This window comes from Indicator indicator, chromosome 4, assembly GCF_027791375.1.
Source record: "Indicator indicator isolate 239-I01 chromosome 4, UM_Iind_1.1, whole genome shotgun sequence".
In the NCBI taxonomy this organism is placed as follows: Eukaryota; Metazoa; Chordata; class Aves; order Piciformes; family Indicatoridae; genus Indicator; species Indicator indicator.
The window spans coordinates 3,502,987-3,521,719 of NC_072013.1; the positions used below are offsets into that span (position 1 = coordinate 3,502,987).

The 18,733-nt window shown below is 38.6% G+C and overlaps 1 protein-coding gene across 6 annotated transcripts in view; it reads right to left on the reverse strand.

Annotated features, from left to right (window-relative positions):
* Nucleotides 1–18,733, reverse strand: part of NRXN3 (neurexin 3) — a 909,976-nt gene that overhangs the window by 266,409 nt on the left and 624,834 nt on the right. The gene's annotated exons all lie outside the window — the stretch shown is intronic.

Genomic DNA, 18,733 nt, shown 5'->3' on the forward strand with positions numbered 1-18,733 from the left:
TGGAAAAAAAAATGCAATATTTTACTTGCCAACGTATTTACTGCAGATAAAGCAAATGTTCAAATTATGAAATAAATACAGTTCTATGCCATATGGGATCCTTCCTACAATGTCCTTCCTTTCCTAACCCACCCAAGCAGGTGCTATTCCTTCTCATAACTGCAGATCTTCCAGAGAACTTCAATGTATCAAGAAAAGGCACCATTTCTCAGATGAGAATTCCTTAAGGCAGATTAAAAGGGTAAGCATCTATCACATCTTCACCTTCCCTCTCTGTACCACACTTTGAACACACAAATTGAAATTCACTGCTTTTTCCACCCCTTCAAGTTCCAGATATGCAAGTCACGAAAGGATCAAATCTACAGTCTTTGTTTGAACCAAAACCTATTGAGATCAAAGGCTTTGAAACAGGACCTTTAATGTTTGGAAGGGATTTCAAATAAGCCTGTAATTTAATTTATTTCTTTTTATAGCGTTAGTTTTCACAATGGAGTTATTTAAGGTATAATGAGACAAAGATTTTAAAAGCTCCGATGAAGACCACATTGATACAGAGAAGGGCTCAAAGAATCTTTTGGGGTTTATTATCTGTAACTGCTAGTATTCCTTTCACCTTTATTTAAGTAGCATCTGCTAATAGAAGATTTTAGCCAGAGGGGTACAGCTGCTTAGGATATCCTCTGTGTTCTGCTCTCATTTAATTGTATATTATCAACCATTCCCTGGAGAACACATTTAATAGATGATGAACATGTTTCATGAACAAACCTTCTCAAGAGCATTGTGAGATTTGAAAGCCCTGACAGAGAGCAATGATCTGTGTAACTTCATATTCCCTGGAGAACACCACTTCACTCTCAACAAATGGGTGGGGGAAATTCTAAGTAATGTTACAAATAAATAAATAAAAACAGTGAGCACTCATGATGTTGGCTTGGGAAAAAAAAAAAAAAAAAGATAATGCTGGCTTGGTGCTATATATTTCAGTTTCTCATAGAGATTAAAATATACTTCTCTTCATACCTCTGGCTATTTTCCATTTATTCATTTTTAATTTCCAAACCTGTAGTTTCTCTACTTGGGGCTGGGGACAAAAAACCCTGAAAATAGTCATTAATTGAAGAGAGGCAGATGTTGCAGTCAATGGTCACTTGTGAGCTGCAGTCACTGGTGTGTCATATGTAACTGTCTAGTAACCAGAGAAGAGGATACTGAAGGGAAAAGACTCTAACAAAGAGTAGCTTGATCATGAGAGTAGATAGATCATGTAGATAGTAGTAGTAGATAGAAGCATTGCATAAACACAGCAAAAAGATTACCTGTGTCATGATATTACCCTTAGTTATGTCTCTCATGATCTTTCAGGAACATCCTGATCCTTTTACAGAGCAGCAAAACGTACTATAGATAGCTAAATACATGATGAAGGATCTGGGGAAAAGGACTTTCTCTAAGCATGTCCAGGTGCATGGCAGCATTCTGGACCACAGCAATTTTCAAACACGCTCCCTTGTTTCATCAGGTCATTACAAAGACTAAGATCTTTCTAAGAAGTTCTGTCAACACAACATTTACAGGAGAAGAAAAAAAAAAGTTTGCAAAACAAACATCGTGACCCAGATATGTACATATTTGGGCAAATACTGCTTCTAGATTAAATCTTTTTATTCTAAGTTTACAGTATGGTCAGCAATAACATTACATTTACCTGACAAATTGCAGGGCAAAGAAAAAGTTATGTAATGGAACTAGACAGAAAGCTTGAACTAGTTCCAGAACGAGAAAACCAGAGGGGTGAAAACGCCCACAGCAGGCCATGGAAGAACTCATTACAGCAAAGCAGTACCATAAGTTTTCAGCCCTCTTGTTGTGATCAAGAAGCTATAAATAAATACAAGATTTCCTAATTCACTTCAGTAAGGTCCTCCATTGGATGATTTTCTAGAATAGCTGGATATTCCATTTGGCTTTCTACATTTCTTCCTTTCTTTCCACAGTTTCCAAAGAAACACAGATGTGAACATAAATTAACACAAAAGAAAAAAAAAAAACACCACAAACAAAAAACCCAAACCAAAAAACCAACAAAACCAACAATAAAACAGACTTGGAAACCTAAAAGGATTTTTCATGTGGTCAGCTGTGTCATAGGTAATAGTGTTTCTCTTTTGATTTATGTATCTTGTTTTAATGAATTTGATAGCAACCCCTTTTAACATATTGCTTTTTATCTATATATTTTTGTCCAACTAGGAGAATCTAGAATCACTTGAAAATTCATTAACATTGACATTTAGACAACACAAAGCCATTTCAATTCAATTAAACAAACACAGTGTGTTAACCTTCAGCAAAAGAAGTAGCCGTTCATTTTTATAGGCTGCTGTAAACAGATTTCTGGGCTTCAAAGCCAAGATCAATAAAGCTTCTGCAAACAATAATAATCTCACACACACTACATCGACAGCTGCTCAGAAAATATAGTCTGATTCTAGAGGTCTTTGTGACTGGGCACTTTCTCAGTCTTTTCCTCTTGCTCTCTAACATCAGAGTGCAAATGCCAAGACCTTAGAGAATTCCACTGGAGCAGTTGAAAGGAGCTTTCTTCTTTAGCAAAAAAACTACCTATTGTGAGAAAACTTACGGGAAAAAAAGTGAACCCACTGTTGCACAATTGCCCAAACACTTTTGAGGCACCAGTTAGCCTAAGACTACAAGACACTCCCATAAAATAGGACAGAGAGAAATGAACTGTTAATCCTGGTTCTTTTCCCTTGAGATTAGTGCTATTGACTTAACATGAAAGAAAAACTTCCACTCACCCACAGAGTAAATACAATCCAGTGGCCAACTTTGTCTACAAGTGTCTTGCTTGCTTTCCCATAATCATGCTAATGAAAACAATTCAGCAACTCCTGAATTCCTTAATCCTGCTAGGGCTGCCAATGCAAAGTCCAACCTGGTGTTCTTATCTGCTCCAGTGAAAATGTTACTACTTCCTACACCCCTGGTATCTGTTTGTCTGTTTAAGGGGGTGGATGGGAATGGGTGTGTGTGTATGTGTGGTTTTCGTTTTTTAGGGATTTGTGGGGTTTTGGTTGGTTAGTGTTTTTTAAACAGTTCTTTGGGGAAGAGACAGCATCTTCAGCAATGGCATGCTTCAAGCCCACTGATATCTGCTAGTCTACAAATACAGTGGCAATGGTATGCTCTAACAAGTGCAATTCAACTGCCAACAACAGACACCTAAATGACTGGTCGATCAGGAAATGCACAAAATGCAAGGGTAGATACTAACTCATCTTTGATCTTCTTAGCTACACTAATAATAATAATATCATGGAATCTTGCAGACAATATCCTTAAAATTAGTATCTAATATCGAGATGCAATTATGCTGTACTTACATAATCACATATGGCCAACATCAGAATTATGATTCTGCAAGATAAATCTTAGGTCCTTATTATGTTTTCCCCTCTCTTTCTCAGAAAACTACCCTTTGTCCCAAGGAGAAGGGATAAGTACACAAATACAGAAATTTGGAGACTTCCTCCTATCTTCTTTCAGATGTCAGTGAAGGACTGAGACGAGAACTCAAACTGTACTCTGTGATCAGACAGATCAAGTCTCACTCAGGTCAGCGGATTCAGCTCCTTGGGAGCTACTGAAAAGACTTGAATAGAAGCTTAAGGCTAAACTTTGTTGGCCAGTCTGAGGGATTTGGAGGGCTTCTGTAACTCCACAATGGTTGATTCAGCTATTGCATTAAAATTAAATAAATAAATCATAAAAAAACCCCAAACCCCAAAACACAATAAAAACAAAGAAATAAACAACCAACCCCCCCTCCAAAAAAAAAAAAAAAAAACAAACCACCAAAAACCAAACAACAACAACAACAACAAAAAAACACAACAAAAAATCCACAACACATCTCCCTTGCATAAAACTTCAGTATAATGTTACACATGTACAATGCAGGTTGCATTATGCATAAAAAGGAAAGTATCACCTGTATTTCTGTCAGACTAGCCATGTTACATAAACTGTATTCTGCCAATGCTCAGGACACCATGCACAGTCATTTCATGTGATGAGATAAACTACAGCTTAATCACCGTGATCAGAGATATCACAAGAACTTACAGGACATAGAGTCCATCTTACTAACAAAAGGAAAGCATTCCAGCAGATGGCCAGCTTTCAAAGTCTAAGTACAAAGCCACTCTATTTCTATGTTGGTGAAAATTAGAACAAGATTAGACCTTCTGAGGGTATTTAGTGAGTACGTGCATGCAATCAGGCTGTCAAATAAGCAACATCCTAATCATGATGTATGATGCACAGGTGACATCCTGCTGAATATCTACAGCCTGCAGATGAAATAGGTCTGATGTTCACTGAATGCTTCTGGTTTCCATTTACTGCATTTCACCACTACAGTCCCAACAAATTCATTTTCCAGTCACGGAAATCTCATCCAGAGGAGTCAAATAGCAACCCAGTATTTAGAAAAAGCAAAAAACCAAAATCTGAGCAATGAGCCTCATGGGGTATATTTCCATTTAAGTGGATTCCCAAATCACCTTGATAGACAGTAAGAGGAACTAGCTCACAGACCACAGCAAAGCAATTCATTTAGGTCTTCTATGTACAAGTATACTATCTATAGCAAATATTTTCCTTTCTATTCTCTGCTGCAAACCAGTGCCAGATTTACAATTTGCCATTTCCAAGGCAGTTTATAAGAAATACAAAGTACTCTAGACATGAGCACTGCTGGAAAGTGGATGTTTCTCTGCCCAGTTGGCAGTGTTATTCTGCTTTCAAGGGCATTCAGGAACATTAGCCACATTCAACATGAAAACAATTGTGTTCATGCTAGTAAACACCAGCCCACTCATTCTCTTAGCCCTTAGTTTATGAATGGAGTATCACAGTATCACAGTACATTAGAGGTTTAGAAGGGACTTCCAGAGATCATCGGGTCCAGCCCCCCTGCCAAAGCAGGATACTCTAAGTCAAAGTTTGCTTTTGAAACAAACCCAAAAATAGATACACATACATTCAATAAGAGCATAACTGCAAGGAAGCACTTATAGGATTTTAGGGAGTGAAAAGGAAACAGGTCAGGGTTATGCACAAAGCGTCTGTCCTGTTGCAGAGGACCCTCACCTACTGCTGAACACAGTTCACCAGCAGAAGTGTACTGTCTAGTCATGAAACAAACTAGTAAGACTATTGATTCTAAAGGCAGCGCTTTGTCTTGCCTCCAGCTTTAAAGCTTTACTCGGATGAAGTCAGGTGGCAAGTAGCTCATCTTTATGACATGTGGCCTGTTGGTGGGAAAGGGTATGCTTTATATTTCTCACTCCTAAAGACAATGAATTTGACCATTCATTTGGAACCTCATGTAACCAGCATTCTAATTTTTCTCTGTCTCATTCTTCATTGTAAAAACACCATGATTTGATCCTTGACTCTATGTGGATAGAATAGATGTAGTTGTTCCTATATCAGTATCTTAATTTACACCCAAACTAGCATGAACAGCTGGAAGAAATCAAACATCCTCCAGCATGGGCTCCAATCTCTCTTTACAGGGTCCCAGGTCCTGCCAGGAGCCTGCTCCAACGCACAACCTCCTTTGTGCGCATCCACCTGCTCCAGCATAGGGTCCTCTCCATGGTCTGCAGGTGGATATGTGTTCCACCATTAAGCTCAATGGGCTGCAGAGGGGCAGCCTGCCTCACCATGGTCTTCATCATAGGCTGCAGGGGAACCTTGGCTCTAGCACCTGAAACACCTTCTCCTCCTTGCTGTCTTTATTGACCTTGGTGTCTGCAGAGTTGTTTCTCTCATATTCTCACTCCTCTCTTCCGTCTCATGCCATTGTGCAGCAGTTTTCTCCCCTTCTTAAATATGTTATCACTGAGGGACTACCACCATTGCTGGCATTTGTTCTATTGAAGACAGTCTTGTAGCCCCCTCACTAGCAAAACCTCACCATGCAAACTCCCCACGGTATCATTTGTATATTAGTCCTGGCCAAGCTAAAAATGAAGATTAAGAAAAGGCATGTTTCTGATGTAGTATAAGTAATCTGAGAAAACACAGAAATATCAGATAGCTAGGCTATTATTTTATTCTACCTTCCTTTCATTCTTGTCTTCTTCCAAGGACACAGCCAATGGAACATCAGCTCAAAACCAAAACATTAACTACTGATCTGACATTTCCACTCTTAGCAGTGCTCTTTAAGGAGGAGGCATCTTTCCCTTCAGATATAGTCTGCATACATTAATAGTCATTACGTATGTTTGATATAGAAGTAATATTTTTAGAAAAAAGTCTGAGCAGAAGGCCTTCAAAATAATGCAGGAGTATGAACGAAAATGCATGAAACAAGTCAGAGTTGATGCTTCTCCTAAGTAGCTATGGCTTTAGTTAGGAGTCTCTACTACTGACATGTATCTTTTTGCAGTTGGCTCTTTTCCCAAAGCAGATTCAAAGACGTAAAGGCTTCCTAATGAATTTCAAGCTGTACACAAAGAGTAGAAAACACTATAATTATCACAGCTGTTTTCACTCAATAGAATAGAAAGTACAGCATGGAGCAGTTCTGGTTCATTCTCAAATGAAATTTAACAGATTTGGCTTTCTCCAAATATATGTTGTGGAAGCTGCACAAGGTAGATTTAATGATGTGACAGACTTCTGCACTTCCCTGTGTTATCAAGTGGTTTCAAATCTGACAGTGCACTGGAATAACAATATACGTACATATAAATAACAATTACACCACCACTTTTCAGAATAAAGATATTCCAATTCCCCCTTCATGGAACACTGCTGTATTACACCCAACAGCCCAGACCTGGATGTACTGGAAATATTAGCACAATTTAGGGGCAGTGAAATGAGTTAACTGTTTACTTTGGAGACAGCAAAAAGAACAGACAAGAGCTCCCTTTTGAATGCCTGCTGTCACTTTGCCTATGCAATATACAAACCAAAACCACAGAATTAATGTCACAATTTACAAAGCATTCTAATAGTTTGTGCTACACTAGAACCTAAGAGGGAAGGCTATTTACTATACAGAACTTCCTGGTTTTTGCATGGAAAAGAACACCAATGCCTTTCACAGGGCTTTCATTCTATCATCCCATGGACTTTGCCGAAGACAAGAATAGCCTTTCTATTGTTCATCACATGGTATAAAAGACTTTGAAAGATGTTATAATTGAACCAAATTGTTCCAGCCATTCTCATTTCCTTCATCACATTGGCATTCACGTCACCAGCGTTTAACAGATGTTCCAAACCAACACAGTAAATGATTCTCCCCTGCTAAAATGTCTTAGACAGCAAGGATGCTAATCAGAAAGTGTTCTTCAAGTTTTCAGCATAGACATGTAAGTCTGAAAGCTAATACCATTTTTCTCCCTTCCATTCCAGATGTGCACATGGAAGATGCTGGTGGCAAAATAAAATATGGCACCACACTTCATTTTGAATCATCTTCTCCTCAATTACAGCTTTCATTAGTAGAAATTAAAAGTACAGCACATAGCTAATGAAGTACTGTCCATCAAGTGCTGTGGTGCAGCCCCAGGACACCACAATTACATGCTTTTTACAAGGCAAGCATCAAAGGAAAATAAATGTACTTGCCTAAATGGTACCACACAGAAACAGCATGAATGCTTTGTGCTGACTCCTGCAAGTAGTCAGGAGGGCCAGTCAAGTACATCCGTTTTGGAAAAGAAGAAAGCACCAACAAGATCTATAGGCATTTTTTTTATACATAAAAGAGAGTTAAATAAGTAAAAAGTTTTAGAAACATGCAGACACACATATTCAGCTAATTGGTTACTGCAATAGACCAAGGAAACATGCTTTTCAGCAGCACCTGTCTGCCTTTCCCAAAGAAGGGCATGTCCAGATCTTCTGAATTTAATAGAATAATAAATAAATAGAAAGCCCTCTAAAAATAATTTTAGTTGTAAAAATTCCACCTAAAAATACAAAGAAAGTACTTGGATACAGTACTTGGGCATGTTTTAATATCCCTTGGTGGGGAAAAAAAAAAATACATATATATATATATGAACCCCACCAATTAAGTGAGCAAAGCCTATGCAATGAGTTTGATGACTTACTAACAGGCTGTATTATTTTTTTACTGTCTCTGCTGAGGCTGCATATGCTTTCATGAGCTGTTGACTGACTGTGAAGCAAACAGTATGGGCTGTAGATTGTTAATTTAATTGCCTTCCCAACTGAATCTCCTTCAGGACCAACCCTGAGGGCTCTCCTCTGTACTGTACCATAGAAAGCTCTCACTGAAAGCGATGGATTAAACTCTCAGGCACCTACAGCAACTATGTCTGATAATAAAAACTGCCCAGAAAGTAAGAATTGAAGGAAAATATTAAGGAAACTAGAATTCATTTATTCCAGCTGCTCGCTTTATCCATCCATTGTTTATCAATCTGCTTGTAGATTAACCAATATTTAGGTGGCAAATTATTTCATACACACGGTAACCTTACTAAATATTCCAATATGAAGATAAATTCAACCATGCTGCCCTCACAACAGCAAGACTACTCACTACAGGGAGTGGGAGCATACAGCTGAAACGAATACTAAAGTCTCAACAGTACACCTGGCATTAATGCCAAGTACAACATATCTGCAACATATGTGCTTGCCACCCCCTTTGCCAGGGGTGAGGGTTTACATTTGTGTTCCATACTTCTTCTCCATTATGTTGACACAGCTACTTGGAGTGATTCCAACCAAAAAAACTGTTTTCTTGAGTTACTTTTCAGCTGGGTCAGTTCATGAAACTGGCCCATACCACAGACCTGCACGGCAGAGTCAGCACCTCCAGGCAAAAGCAATAGACAGTCCTGGGAGTGTTTAACCTGGTATTGCTGCCAAGATCTAAGCATTGCCCAGTTCGAAAGGAGACATTATCAAATACTAAATCATGAAATATTCATTACACAACTATTTCTAAACACCATGCAAAATCACCACAACACTACATTATTCTTGCACCGAAGAGTAACCTGCCACATACTTATCTGACTTGGTCACCAATTTTCTCAGATTGCAAGCCATTTGAAAGTGAAAAAAAATAAAGCACTGCATCTCTCCTCTCTCCTTTTTATCAGTAATAAGTTTAGTTACAAATACTGAGATTACAACCCTCTCAACAGACTTGGTTCTAAAATACCCATGTGTTGTCCTCTCTACCTCCCAAATACTGAAAAAAAGTAGAATGGGAGAAAGCACATTTTGGATTATTTTTTCTTTTTAAACTTCAACAGTTATGTTATTTTAAAATAAGTTAGAGAAGGACTGACTCATTAGATGCTCAAGAGTTTAATCTAGTATTAAATTACAAAAGTTCAAAAGATGGCTTTTGCTTTCCCATTTTCCTCTCTGGCTATTCTTCAGCCCACTTGAACCTCCTAACAGAGCATTTCTTTTCTTTTCCATTGCTCAAATCATATGTCCCAATCCAGAAACAGATGTTATGGCAGCATCTGTACCCTTCTCTACACAAACCACCTTCTCTCAGTGAAAGGTAATGTAACCACATACACCCTTCCTTAGTATACAACATCTACACTAATAACCACAGCTGCCAGTATTTCAGACTGGCTGCTTACAGTATTTTTGGAATACATTTGAGCTTTAGCTTAAGAAAAATATACCATTAGAGAAAGCAGACAAGGACAGAAAGCTTACTGTTGCTTTACTGCCAGAAACCACAGGTAGCAAAATCCACATGCTTACAAAGACCTAAACTTCATGATCCCTGGTAGTCACAAGCTGAAACTGTTCAAGCAACAATCATCAGCACTTCGGACTTCATTAGGGAATGCATTTCTGTTTCTGCAGCTCCAGGAATACGTCTCAAGTATGAAATTGCATTGGGTTTGTATTGCAAACTTTTTGTAGCAGGGGGACCTTATGTTAGAAGATGCCAGAAGCTTCTCAGAGTTAAGCCAATTTTGCCCATGATGATAACTGATGAGCCATCTCACCCATGAGCCTTTCATCATGCTTTCTTCCCCTGTCCAGCTGAGAAGTTGTCACAGAAATGCTTAGTGGGCACCTAGTGCTCAGCCAGGGTCAACCCACCACAGAAATCAAAACCTACCAGAAGCTACAGAAGAAGTCTTGAAATCAGTATGAAGCATGCATGGGCGACACAGTTCAGTTCTCCAGCACATCGTGGACACACAGTGGATATCAACAAATGCTCTATAGCTTTGCTTGGGTTTGCTCACGATTCATGAACTAACTTTTTTATACTTCAGATGTTCAGATGCTTTGCATGTATTTCATGTTTCAACTGATATTGAAATATATCTACCAGTTTCTGAATAATGTGACAAAGATCTATGCAATCTGGAGGTCTCAACCAGACAGACCTCTCCATTTTTTTTTACTGCATCTCTCACAGACAAATAAATTAACAGATAAATACTGTAGTAATTACTGTTGGAAGTTAACCAGGTTTAGCAGCTCAGTGCTGCAAGTGCCATGGATTTGCTTGACACAAAAACTTGAGACCCACTGTTGGTGCTCCTTTGAAGCAGGATCAAGTCTCTGAGGAGCACTTGACAAAGAAGGCAGTGAGAAGGAAGGGCACAAAATTCAATGCTTAACAGCCTTGAAAAGCCACATAGCACTTCAGGCCTGAGCAAGATGAGATAAAGGAAAGAATAACCAGCCCTCATCTTCCCACAGACTGCTTGTGTCCACACAAGAATGGTCCTCTACCTGCAAAGCCTCTCCTCTTCCCATCAGAAGGGCAGTGGACAGGATGACCTTGGCTATGAGATCCTAGGACTGAACAGGCTGCTAAATGTCCTTGCCATGAGCCACCGTCACTATTTCGTCATTAGAGGAGCTCGGTTTGCCTACAACAATCCTTTTGCAGCCTTCCACCAAGGGAAATATTGTGCACAAAATTGTGAAAACTGTAAGGAGCAAGAAATGAGAGACTCATTGCAGTTAAGGATTCAAAGCTGATGAAGTATGAGGGTTTTAGGCTATTTTTAAACATTGCCGCAATACTGTAATGTGCTAAAATGCTTAAAAGCCAGCATCATAAGACACACTGCCTTGGATTCTGTAATATGAAAGCACTTCTAACACACCGGTCGATGTGTCAACAACTAAGCTTTATGATTTTTTTTTATTTTTCATTTTTTCCTTAAATAATATGCTGATATTTAAACAAGAATATTAATTATTGCATTAAATAGAAGTGTCCTAGGGCTTTTCATCTCCTGCTCAGCATATTATAATGTACTACATGGATTAGATTACACCAGCTGATAATTGTTTTGAACAGTGTTCATTCAAACCTTCTGCATGTGTGCTATTAAACAGGAATTGCCAGGACAATTAAGACTAATGCAGCCAAAGCTCAAACAGTGGTTGTTGGATTCCTGTAGGGACAAAAACTGAAGTAAGGATACAGGAAACACAATAATGTTAAGAAATAAGGAAAATTATTCTGATGACCAGCAGACATCTCATGGTCAGGAAAAAAATTGAAGCTAGTTTGTAGCCCCTGTATGGATTTAATGACCTTGAATCACTCTTTTCAAGTGCCACCTGGCATGTTTTGTGATTTGAGATCCTCAGATAAGCCTTACTAGAACCACAAAAACTTAAGGTCTATTTCAGAAATACCTTCCTCCTCATGCTTCATTTTTTTTAAACTAGGGTGACACACCACTTCAGTAAGATATATGAAAACTTGCTTAGCACAGTCCTCTCATTTACAGCTGGCGTTCTCCCCCTTTAGGCTCTTTATTTACCTCCACAAACTCACACAATTTGACATGTAGCCAGAAAATTTCAAAGAGCAAAAAGCATTCCAGAGATTTAAGACTTAAGAGTGAATGGTTATTTATTAAGTACAGGGAGCAGACAGAGAGTGGCATTGGTTAGTCAGGTTCCACACTTTCCTGCCCCTCTTCCATTGTTACTTTCAAGACAATAAACTTTTTAATGAAGTATTGATAGCATCTTCCATTTAAGCTAACAGGCTTATCGCATGCTCCACCACAGACTATGCTGTTTTAATTAGCAAGATGGATCTCAGAGCTGATGTGTTCTGTTGTGCTATAATTCCTGCCTTTACAGTAATTTTCTCCTGTTTTTCACACCATAATGTGCTATAAATCCTACTTAGGCTGCCTTGCTGGCCTGTTGGTGCTCAGAGTTAATCTTTCAGGCCCTTTGTTTCCATGACAATTTCCCACCATCCTCCCATTTGCAGGATTATTCTATGGCCCCCTGGGGTGATGGCTTCCATGCCTGTGGGCTCCCAAAGCTGGAGCTCCATTCAGTCACCTCTACCATCAGTGTGTTTGATATGCCCAGCCTTGCCGTTCGGCAGGCATCTGAGTCTGCATGCAGGGAACCGGGCAACCAGTTCTCTCTTCATCCCTCTTGAATGGGGATGTCTAGAAAAATAGTAAGACTTAGCTGGTTTAATACCTAAAAAAGTTAGGAACAAATTAAATAACCTCTATTCCCACCTCAGTACTTCAGTTTTTATTTTCCTCTTTTTTCCTGGTGTCTTTTGCTCCCATGTTCAGTCTCCACATATCCATTCAACACAGCCTGCCTTAGCTGTTCTTAATTCTGAGCTTTTTTCCCCATTTCATCTCTCATCTTCTTTCTCCCTATTTTATCTTGCATTCTATTCCTTTTTCCTCTCTACTGCTCTTTTAAACACTCTCTTTTTTTTTTTTTTAAGCTTATATTCTACAATGCTTTCTAAATACAGCTGTGAGGATCCAGAAAACATTACAAGGTCATCCATCAAGTGCTCCTGCTCCCTCAGGTTACACACCACATTCTACCAATACTTAATTAAATTTCAGCCATTGAAGAAACAAACAGGCTTGCCTGTTGTTGTTTTTTTCTTGTCTTTTTTCTTTCTTCCCCCTATGGGTCTCCTTGTTTACTTTCTCTTCAGCCTCATTTTGAGTCGTTAAACATTTATAACTTTGGAGCAAGTTATCAATCTGTCCATGCTATTTCAAGGAAACAAACAAAAAACAAGGTTGACTGTTCTGTTAAGCCAAGGGAGAGGTGAGCAATGATGACAGGCTGAAGAGCTGCACATGAAATAGCAACTTCTGTGAAATCAGTATGTGAAGAGAGCAGTTAGGAGCTTCCACACACTTGCAGGCAGTGGGGAAACAGCATTTCTCAGACTTCTTTCCGCATGACCTATTGATTCCCCAACCCTACTGCTGTTTTTATGGATGCAATTCCCTACAAACAAAGGGTACATAACTGCTCACAATAAGAAATGCTATGGGGATATATGCTCTGCGTAACCTTAAGCACCTAGCATAACTTGAAGCTCCTAGGCTTACAGCTTTTGAACAGACATGGTGTAACACTCTGAATTACTCCAGCCTTTGGCTTAGCCACCTAACTGAATGCCCAAGTTAGGTTATTCAGTTAGGTTGGGTGAAGAAGAAACTTCCTTACAGAAGATTCTCCCATAACAGACATCTACAAAATGGCAAATTTCCAGCTAACTTCAGTAGGGTATGACACACTTCAGCACCACAGTACTTGATTGTACATATGACACAGCTGGAAAAAATGGGATCATTCCTGTCCTTTAGTCTTCAGAATTAAATTAAAAATAAAAGGATGCTCTAATAGCCACCAAATGGAATCCACAGGCGTGAGTTCCAATTTGAAAGCACATGATGGTATTATGATACCAGATTGCTGATGCAACTAATTGAATGTCTTATGCCTTTGTTATAGACAGAGGATTGTCAGCTACTGAAAGAGCTGGAAATGCATCATAATTCAGTATCACCTTTATGTTTCAACTCTAGTTTATATTGCTAATATTTTCAAGTGGCAATCTAGGCTTTGAAATACCTGCTGCCCTTCCAGTTCCAGCTCTAGCTCTTAACAGAAACTTTCACAGAGAAGTATAAAGCAAAGAGTGGAGCAAAAGAATCTGAATCAATAAGAAACAAATTTTCCCTAGGGAAGCCTCACATGGGAGTTTTTTTCACCACTAAATCTTCATGCTGCCATTGGTTTATAGACCTCATTATTAATGTAAATGAGACCTTCCTGATCTCTTTAATTTAATAAGCAGTATTTTTAAATGCCCTTGAATCCCTAGAGTAATATGGATTTTAACTTTACCTTTTGGAAATTCATATATCGATATATATGCATACTGAGAAAACTGATTTTAAGATTAACAAAAGAGTACATACTTCAGAAAGAGGAGAACAAATACTAGAAAATCCAGAATTAATTTCTATTAAGAAAACTTTCCCAGAAGTAAGGGTATTTTTCATAAGTACAATCCTCAGACAGATTTCTGGAATCCTTTTGCTCACATTAAGAACAATTTCTTGCTCATGCAAGTCAGGATCTCTTTGTATCTTGTACTTCAGTAACTGAATCAGGCAATATTTGCCAGAGTCTTTATAAATTCTGTGTCTCACATGAAAAATTCAATCACATTATGTGCTTCAGAACACATAGTTTATAGAGACTAGTGAGTATAACATATTTGTGACAATCGTTGCAGAAATTTCAGCACTTTCATCAAGCCTTTCTCTGACCTGGACAGAGTACTGAGCTATGGCCTGTTTTATTTTGATCTCTTCTCCCCAAAGATTCTCTCCAAAATCTTTGTTCTGATTCAGGTAACAGATCAAGCTGTTGCTAGGTGGTGTTTGAACTGATACTGCTCTAATACCAAAGTAGTTATTAATGATGGTTTTAAATTGTCACATATGAAGAAAAGACATGTTGTGCCAGATCTGCATTCCATCTGCTCTGATGTTCCACCTTTGATGGCCATTAGTATCAAATACTTCCTAGTATCATTTTTAGTCTACTGGAAAACTTCTCCTGCTAGCCCCATTTCCCTTGTGAGCTAGACCTTACTAGAAAATGCCCTTCATCTTGAAAATGAACAGAAACTGTTCACATGAGTCTCAGATTCCATATCTCAAGCCACTGACTCACTCAAGCATTAAACATTTAATAATTTCTCCTGACTATGTTTATGAATACATTTGTATTCATAACAGTAATATTTTCAGGGAGTTAGCCAACATCTCTGATGTTCTAATAAGAGCTTTCCACACAGAGGATGGAAGAACTTCCCTGCTTGTCACACGACTAAAGAAATTCCAGAAAGCAAAGCTGCTGAGGGCCATGAAAGCTAAGGTTTTAGTTCACTGCTCTCCAAAGGTTTATGTATTCCTCCACACACAGAACTGTTTTTGCCATACACACATATATTTTCCAAACCACATTTTGAGAAAGAACTTGAAATCATTGCCCCTAAAGACTCCCCCAAACACGTCATGAATCAGTAACATATGTTCTCATAGAGACATTATACTGCATTGACAATGGCTTTGTCCATGAGGCTAAATGACTAAATCATAAATCAGCTTCCAACCTTGATGAGCTCAAGATAGTCAGTTGATAAGTGTGAAACAGTGTTCACAGAAATAACATGTTCTCTATGGCTCACAGAAGATTACCCCAAGGCCTTTACCTTTAAAAAAAATAAGCTGCTCTTCATCATCACCATTTTCTTTTGTAAAACCAAGCTCCAGTAAAGAAACATGAAGTTGATGTTTGTCAAAACATGAGATGACTTGAATTTCAGCTGTTGTGGTCTCACAATCCCTCCCAACGTGCAATCCTCACCTCTCCAGCCCCCACACTTTTCATATCACAAGGTGAATGGACCAGGTCAGAGTTCTGATACATCTAAAAACAGAAAGGTTGCTTTTTTTTGGAAGTCCACAGATAACATTTGACTTTTTAACCTCAATATCTATGGCAGCACCTGCATAAGGCAAGAAATTTGTAGAAATGGTTTTCATTTAAGGCAGCTTATGTTGTCACAGAACGATATCTTGATGCCTTCATCAGCCTAAGAGCAGAGTCTGGCTCATTTTGAACTCACAGAGGACACAATAACATCCTATTAAAACATTTCAGTTGAAAAAATTGTTACTGTACACATCACAAAAACAGATGCTTCTCCAGACATTACTGTTACTGCTTAAGACTCCCTCTAATTGTGCACCACAGTTTGTAAAACTATTTTAGAACTTCCAAGTATACTGGAAATAAAGTTATAGTGCACCATACATTTGCATTTCTCCTGTTGTTCACAATAAAAAAACCCAAGCTCTCACCAAAATCAAACATACTAGCAGAAGTCACCCATGACTTGCTCAGAAGCCTTTCACAGGTTTCACTGTGTTCACTGTGTGAACTGACTCCATTCCAACAGTACCACACAGTTCCAGCTCCCTAACACATACAAACTGCAGACAGTCAAGGGTATGATTAAGTGAAAATTGATGTAATGCTCTTCTGACAACACTCCATCTGAGAAGCCTCCCTGAGCAGTGAATAGTTGTTCTGAGGGATTTACATCTATGTATCTTGGAAATAGTTCCCAGTTTAAACCAGTGCTGCTAAAGGATGATATACTGATGATTATCAGAGGTCCAGTTTACATTTTCAAAGGTATTCTATGCAGGCTTCTGGGGGGTGGAGGGGAGGGAAGTAAAAAAAAAAAAAAAAAAGATACAATATTATGAGCTGTATTGTGAAACAAGGCATTGTTAAAAAAATTGGAAGACAAATAAGGAACCTGTAAAACTATCCTTGCAGGCTCAACCATATAAACTTCAGTCCAGGTGTTCAGAAAAAAAGCCTTCACTGCACAAAAACTTCCTCTGCACTTTCACTTTTGCTGAACCTTTCAGTGAGAGGCCAGCCAATGCCCAAAGACAGGACATCTCTCCATGCAGATTTTAAGGCAGCTGTGATATGTGTGGAATAAGAACGTAGAAAGTTCAGAGCCTTCCTAGCAAGAATTATTGGTATGGCGTGGATAAAGGACAAGTTTTTCACTCCTTTTTGATTTGTACAGTATCTATTTGAATCAATGTGGCAAAGTTAATGTTTGGGGGGGGATTTTCAACCCACCACAATCAACCAACAATTTTAATCAATCAGATTTTAAATAGAGTTAAATATCACTGACAACAGCTGCTTTATCTACACAGAAATTTATCAGATAGTGAAATACTATGTGTTTTAGAAACAAACAAATTATCCTCAACACAAAAAGGCAGGAAACTCATGAAAAAAAAAAAAGAGAGAGAGAGAGAAAGAAATATTGCATTTATCTAAACCTTATCAGTAATGTGGGAACAGAAGCAACTTGATGATACTGGCTGGAATAAAATTAAGATCAGGATCAGTTTTCCTACCACAGCTTTACCCAATATGCAGGTTAGAAACAATAATTCCTCCTGATATTGTATTTCTCACATATTATCCAGGGACATAGCTTAGATACCAGTGAGCTAGAAGTTTATTTTGGTTATTCTCTCCAGACTGTATAAAAAAATAGGTAGTGAATTGTAAGCTCTGTTCTGATGCACTTTTATGAAAGAATCTTCATCTCCTGGCACATTCAAGTGAGGGGAGAGGCAGTTTCTCTGTACTGCAAGTTGGTGCTGCTGGGCCACATGATGGAGATATGCTGCTGGGACCATATGTTGAAGTTCAAAATAGACTCTTTTGAGCACAGACATGCCAGGCACCTGAAGTCAGAACCACAGCACAGCAAAACAAAGCATTGAAGTCTCTAACGGAGCAGGTTTTTTTAAAAATTTTTTTGGTTTAATTTAATTTTATTTTTTAGACCTCATTATAAAACTTTCCATAACAGATTCCACTTGTTTCATCACACTTATTCATTACCAGGTAAATAACAATTGATTTCAATGTCCCTGCACACACAGTGACTTGATGAACCCTTTCTCCCCTGATGAGCTACAGCTGTCTCCAAGATACATACCACCCAATTTAAAAACCCCATTAGATCACATCTACTTCAGCATAACTATTGCAATTCCTGCATAAGCTCAGCCAATGGATGTCAGGAACTGCTTATGTAGCTAAGCCTGTATACTTTACTTTTCTTTGTATTGGGTTTTGTAATCAACTTTAGAGTCCATAATAATGCTTAGCATTTATAGGACACTTCACATTTAACAACATTAAGTATTTAAGAAGTAAGAAGTGGGAGCTACAAGAGCAGAGTTGAGTCAAGGCAGCCTCTTCTGTTGGCTGCATACCTATTGCTTGAAACATGACATGTCTTTTCTGTTACAGTCCAGCATTCAGCTTTAAACAACCATGTCTCAGTCTCAGAAGGCAGAGAGCACTCTTTTTCATGTCTTTCACATCCACCCACACCTGGCAGCACCTCCTTTCTAGTCTGAAACAATCCCTTCTATCCCTATCAGGAAAGAGTATAAAAGAAAAAAAATGAATGACCCCACCCCCCTCAAAACAAAATCCCATTTCTTACTCTTTTTGCAACATCATCAACCATCTCCTTCTTTGCCTATCTGACTCCCCCTTTCCACAGATGCCATTCTAATCTCAAGACTCACACAACTCATATTCCTCAGCATCTTGTGCCCAGCTTTCCAGTTCAGCACACAACCTTGGGGTACCTTAATACCCTGCTTCTTCATATATTTGCAATTATTTTTAAAACCTCCTTTCTTCCTTATTCCATCCATCAGCACTTGCCAACCACACTTCTGCTTGTACACTTCACTTACACACT